The sequence below is a fragment of the Medicago truncatula genome, chromosome 5 (assembly GCF_003473485.1).
Source record: "Medicago truncatula cultivar Jemalong A17 chromosome 5, MtrunA17r5.0-ANR, whole genome shotgun sequence".
NCBI classification, from domain to species: Eukaryota; Viridiplantae; Streptophyta; class Magnoliopsida; order Fabales; family Fabaceae; genus Medicago; species Medicago truncatula.
This window is the reverse complement of record NC_053046.1, coordinates 13,761,154-13,767,877: the sequence shown is the minus strand read 5'-3', so window position 1 is coordinate 13,767,877 and position 6,724 is coordinate 13,761,154. Positions and strand designations below refer to the sequence as shown.

The window sequence follows — 6,724 nt, the reverse complement described above, 5'->3', positions numbered from 1 at the left end:
CTGAAGAATTCATGCCATGAAAAATCCTTGTTTCGGATAAGAAGCAGAAGAAAAGATTTGCATCTGAAATGTTCATGCCATGAACAATAAAAGTCTTAAATCACTCGTTCAATCAGAGTAGCAAGGTCTGCTGTTTCAAATACCAAATGAACAAGCAATCAAACTAGCAGTTGTGCGAGGCCAGTCATTGAGGAGGCAACTTCGTCTGCTATAATTTTATGAACTTGCTTCTTTATGCTAACTAATTTGAATGATTTGATCAATTCAATGAGAAGAAAATGATACAACTAATGAAATGAATAAATGTTAATATCACACTACCTAACACACTCTATTATATATTGGTTAAACTTCACAGAGTTCTACCAACTTTATGTGGTATCTACGTATTTTAGTAGGATTTATTTGACTTTCAACAAATACAAATGAGTGTGTTAAGTAAATAAATTAAAATGAAAGAGTTGAAATTTATCACGTTCATGATGGTTACTATAAACATAAACATAAATATAAAAAGCCTGCTTAGAAAGAGCAAGATTAGAATAGGAAAATATTGAACTAAAATTGCAAAGCCCTCTGTGAAGAGGACTCTCCCAAAAACTAGTGTATGCCGCTAATAGCAACGCTCACACGGTATTCTTTAGTAAAAGGCGAAAGAATAGTTCGCTATGTGATCATCACTCGGCTCCGTGCTTGTAAGAGGTAGAGGTCCTTTCTTTTTATATGTGAACTGCATAGTTTAGTTTATGAATTGGTTGATGTGGGACTCTATCAGACACCCACCTATTCTCACATATTTCCCCTATTCCTTGACACATTTATTTGAAATGTTTAATCTTTTTCTCTTTGATTTCATGCGTTTAAAATCATTTTAGTTTTCTGCAATATCTCAAAACTAGAACATTAACCATTCAATGAAGCTTTTCTTCCAAAAGAAAGAGAGACAAGAGTGAGAGGATTTGATCCCTATTATATATATCCTTAACAAAATACTTAACAGTATTAACAAGGCATGAAATTACAGTAAGGAGCTACAGTTTTTAGTGTGCAGTAAGAGACTTCGGATTAATCTTTTTTTCCCTTAAGTTGGTCCTTTGTTTTCCAACAGATGAGCTCACCTTCCAACCGATGAGCTGCATCGAGCTAAACGATTTATTCTGTCTTTTGTGTTAAGTAAGTCTTTACAAACCTTGCCATTTTCTTGATCAAAATCTACCATGGATATAGAATACAGAAGAATCATGTTGAAGACAATGAGAATTTATCTTAGTGTACTGACACTGGTCAACTGGTTATACATGCACTATAACAGTTAGACATAAATACTTTATTCAAAAATACCAAATTCCTATGAAAGATGAAACAAACGGTACTCTTCATTGCATAACAAGGTTATTGATTTAACTTTTTTAACGAAAAATATATACAACGCCCCGCCAGAATGCTTAAGCATACACAGTATACAAATTGAGCCACTGCCAAACATCTCAAGACTTCGAATATTTTATCCAATCATCAGATTTCAGTTAAGAGTATAAAAAGCAACAGTTAAGAGAACTAATAGAATTTTAAAACTTGGCAATTCCCCAATTATTGGGGCGAAAATATTAAAGGTGTCCAAAAGGGTCTCATATACTATCCCATTTGGGTAAAGTCACATCTATTTGGTGATTTGATTATGATTTTCAAACCGCAGCATATAAAAATCTCATTTCTAAAATGACAAGGAAACAGAAAAAAAATTACAGGGATAAAATATCAAGGTAGAAGCCACAAATTTCGACAGCATGCAGAATACCCTCTTTTGTCCTGGCCATTGTTAACATACGAAATGACTAGTGCTAAGAATAACATGGCATTGCAAAAACTACTATCTCCGGAACGTTACTGATTATCAAATAACAAATCATTGTCATCCATAAATCAAGTCAGCATTGGTCTATGAAGTTATGCTATCATTTCAAAGACTAATACATTAGCCTAAAGATATTATACAGAAATAAAACAAAGGCATACGACACAGTTAATATTTATTTTTTGAAGGAAAAAAAAAATGACTGATACGTGTCGGATACGACTAACTTGTACTCCGACACAACTTACTTATACTCCGACACCTATCAAGTCTGGCAGCGCTATCAAAATCATATTGTCTCTCCTAACCTAAAAAAAATAGGGTTTCTCGTCACCACATAGCAATAACTATTATCTCTTCTAACCATTACCACTGATTGAATTCTACTCTGTTTCTCTTCTCTCTAATGTTATGTTTCTTCTGCTATTTGTTTCGATATAAATTAGTGTTAACTGTTAAGTAGTCAACATTAGACAAAGATGTTCTTTTTTTTATAGTACTTATGATGTTCTCTTTGGATGGTACTAATGATGTTTAGCTATATTCTATCTAATTTGTGCGGAAAAAATATGTAATTGTCACTTGTTTTGATCATTTTCATTAATGTGAATGTTTGTTTATCATCATTTTTAGTTATCTTTATACATTGTGCACTTATACTATTAATTTTAAATTTAATTTTTTAATAACGTATCGAGGCCGTATCGTATCGGGAATTTTGAAAATTTTCCCATATCGGTATCGTGTCAGGTATCGGGGCTTCTTACTGGTACCAATTTGGGGGAAATTAATAACAACTCATCAGCATCAAATTACATATTCTCGGAATGAATGAGAAGATAGAAGAACTATGGAGAGAAGTACGAGAATTAAGTTTAGGAAGCAACAGAACCATAGAACGTTTAGAATCTCCACCAACACTCCAATTTCAGGATAGCTTATGAAAAGAACATAGAGCTTAAATAAAGACAGTTTGATTTTACTTGACGTTTTGTTATACATAAGTACTTATATGATAAGCGTCAATGCTATAAGTGTCGAGTTAAGTTCTTTATGCAAACAAGGTCACTGCCAAAGGTTTTAGCTTTTGGAATTGAATCCATTTGGGGTGTTGTGGATATATATATTTTTTGTAGGATACTGGAGAGTTTGATTTGGAACTTGAGAAGCCGACTAGGTATTTCCTTCTCCGGAGAACTTGGAGGATGAGATTTCAAAGTTTCCTTTATACTTCAATGACCCTTCACCGTTTGAATGTACTGTTAAGAATGGGGAGATTCTTTACTTGTATGATTCCCTTCTTTTCCTTGGCATTGCATCATGTATCTGTTTTTCTTAATCTTTCTTCTGTTGAATGATATTCTCAACATATTTAATTTACCTGATTTCATATTGTACCATTTATATTTAATTTACAAGTAAGAAGAAAATGTTGCAGCATTGCTTGGCACATTCCCCCAGTTTTTATGCTATTGCAAATTCATACCCATAATATTCATGATTAAGCAACTTGGTTTTCCAATATGTCATGTCATGCTTATGATACATGGGATCTTTCTGTCATGTCATGCTTATGTAAGGATCAATCCTCCTCTTTTCTTGTCCATATCCAATGTTAATAAGAAAGTTTGACACAAGTTTTATGATATTCAATTTAACATTAAGTATGCTTATTTCAACTTTTTACAACCTATTGATTACGGATCTCCTATGAGTCCAATGATGCCTGAGAAATTGTGCGAGGAGATAGATTTTGATCCTGATTTTGATTTGATCAAAATCATAAGAATTTTACTAATCTATGATAACCTACTAATTTTGATTCTTTACTGTGTGCATGACACCAAACTTGCATTCAAACAGATGCAGAACACATACTTTCACTATAGGTCAATTGTTGTAATTGAATACCTCTTGCTACAATATCTAAATTAAACAAAAATGCAAACTAAAACTTTTTGTCCCTTCGTTTGTTTAATTGAATGTGAATTTTTTAATGAACAATTAGCCTAATCAATGATTATTGTTTTGGCTGTCCCTTTGAGGAGTATTTTTCAAGTATCATATGCAAAACTAATAAAGGTTATAGAAGGGGAGGCATGGTGCTGCTAGTAGAAAGAGACTATAGTATACTGGAATTAGCTGCTTGATGAAAACGCACAATAATGTGAATGCAAATAAGTTTGATTTGTTAGTAACTAGAGGCTATTTGTTTTAGAACATTTGGAATTGCAGTTTTATCTTACCATGTACGTATGTTGATATTTGTTCAGGAAGCTTAGAAAAGAATTTTCTGACAACTTTGTTAAAATTTAATGAGATATATGACCTTTATAATTCGCAAGAATTGTATATATGTTTAGATTTTTTTTTTTTTAGGAGAATATATTCAGCATTTATTAATATAGTTTTGATCAAAAGTATATTTATAAATAAAGAGAAACTAGTTTTAGTCCATGCAATTTATTTTTCCTCTTTGCAAAGTCATATTCTTTAAATTTTGGTCTCTAACGTTCTCCCCTAAAAAAATTGACGTACTTGACAAAGACGAAAGTGGCACAAATGACTTAGACTACGTTAGAGGTGTAATCAAATCTTCTCCCCATTTATTTGCATGAGGAGAAAGAAATAACTAAACGGAAGTGGCATAAATGACTTAAACTACGTTAGAGGTGTAATCAAATCTTCTCCCCATTTATTTGCATGAGGAGAAAGAAATATCTAAACATAACAAATGACGGGTTTATTTTGTGATTGAATTTAAACAATAAAGTATTTTACTTTTAGTATTTAAAAAGTAATTTTTTTTCACTTGTATTTTCAGACAAACCGATTAAACGAATCAAGCTGCATATCATCCATTTATTTTAATTCGGTTCCACTTGTGAATAGTGTTGAAAATTGTACCTAACCGAGCTTATGTAGATTTTGTCGGTTTGAACATTTTTAAAGTGACAAACATCATTGAAACTTGCACAAACAATATTGATAAACCTTAACTCTAATATTCATTATTTTTATTAAAGAATAATTTTAAAATCGTATAAAGGTATTATGCATCCTTGTTGCAGCCACTCTCTCCCTCCCTAGACGCGGATTCTTCAATATAGGGTGGCGCACGTCTATTTCCATACCAAACCCACTCTACTCCATCATTTCTCACTACAAACCCCTTCTCCACTATCGTTCGAGTGGCAAAAAAAAGGTGTACCCAAAAGTCAAAATTACTCACACTCTTACTCTCACTCAACTTATCAATGTGTCTTGACACTGGGATTTTGTTTGCGGGTTATCAATAGTGAATTTATGCATTTGACCTTTTTCTACAACTGTATTTGGCATTACCATAAGGAACAAGGTGGGAGATCATAGAAGAAGAGGAAGGGGGATTATGAGTGAGTGCTTGGTAGTAGCAAGATGGGTTCGACTTTGTAATAAGACTATTACTTTTTCCACCCTATAGCCTTCTCGCGTGCCTTGTGATTTTGACCAAATCGGATCCTATAATCCGAAATGGTTAGCAAATCACTCTGATTCATGTGGCCTGTGATACTTGGGCTTGGTGAGGGTGAAAGGCTATCCGAAAAACATAATCCGGACACAATGGTTACTTTCCAGAATAGAAATTCCGCTCACCCTGTATTTAAACTGAGCGGGAAAAGTAGTCGTTTTTTTCCGGAAAACAAAATCCGGACAGCTAGGTTATATATAGTTCTCCAGAACCTAGCTGAAGCATACCACCTTTATCATAAACACCCCCAACACCTCCAAAAACACACCATTTAGGGCGAAAACATGGTTTGGAGCAGCAATCTGGCCATCAAGGGGGTGTTAACATCATCATTTTCGACTGAATGCAAAGGTAATGTGTATATAAACCTTTCCCCCATTCGTTTTTAGGCGATTTCCTTTTGATCACGTCATATGATTTGTACTGTACCTTTCCGGACTATGCAATCCGCACTGGATTCATGGTTTCCGGAGTTCGTAATCCGGACTGCACCAGTACAGAAACTGTGTTCATTTTCTGACTATGCATGCATTGTTTTTAGATATGGTTGTTCCAGTTGATGCCCCAAATGTTGATCCACCTGAGATTTAACCTCCTAATGTGTTGCCGCTTCTTTTACTTGAAGATGCGCATGATTTCGGTAATGCCAAATCCGAGAATCCCCCACCACCACCACCAAAACTTGAAATTTCTCTAGGTGGTTCGAAAGCAGAGGATGCTCCTCCTCCTATTCCTCCTATTGTACCACCTCCAGTTGTTGCTGTTTATATCGACCAGCGAAAACATTTTACCACTAAACACAAGTTTGCAACATGGAATGATTTGTTGGAGTGGGTTGGAGAGAAAGCTAGGAAGCTTGGTTTTTCCACTGTTATTGGTAAATCCGATAATGGTGGCAATGGAAGAAGCGTAGTTGTTACTTCGATATGTGAAAGGGGTGGTTCATACACCGAGTACAAGAGAAAGAGTCGGCGCGAGATAGCTGGTTCGGTTAAATATTAGTGTCTCTTTCGGCTGAGAGGTTACTTGTTGACTGGTGGTGAATGGAGCCTCAAAGTTGGTGATGGTAAACGCAACCATGACATTACAGATGTGTTGAAAGGTCATAAAACCGTCGGTCGTCTAAATCCAAATGAACGTGTTCACCTTGAAGAGATGGTGGATTCAAACGTTCCTTCGAGGCAAATGCTTACCAACTTAAAGAAGAGGAACCGTACCACTTCAACTACTATCAAACACGTTTATAATGCTTCTTATAGGTATAGGCGGTCCATTAGGGGTACGAGGAATGACATGCAACATCTCTTGAAGTCTTTGGTTGATAATGGTTACATTTATCATTATAGGAAGTATCCTGA

The 6,724-nt window shown here is 34.7% G+C and overlaps 1 non-coding gene across 1 annotated transcript; it reads right to left on the bottom strand.

Moving 5' to 3' along the window:
- Positions 1-571: 571 nt before the first annotated feature.
- LOC112422341 (U5 spliceosomal RNA) lies at positions 572-687 on the bottom strand. The gene has a single exon (XR_003012703.1). It is a non-coding gene; the product is annotated as a U5 spliceosomal RNA (small nuclear RNA).
- Positions 688-6,724: the final 6,037 nt, after the last annotated feature.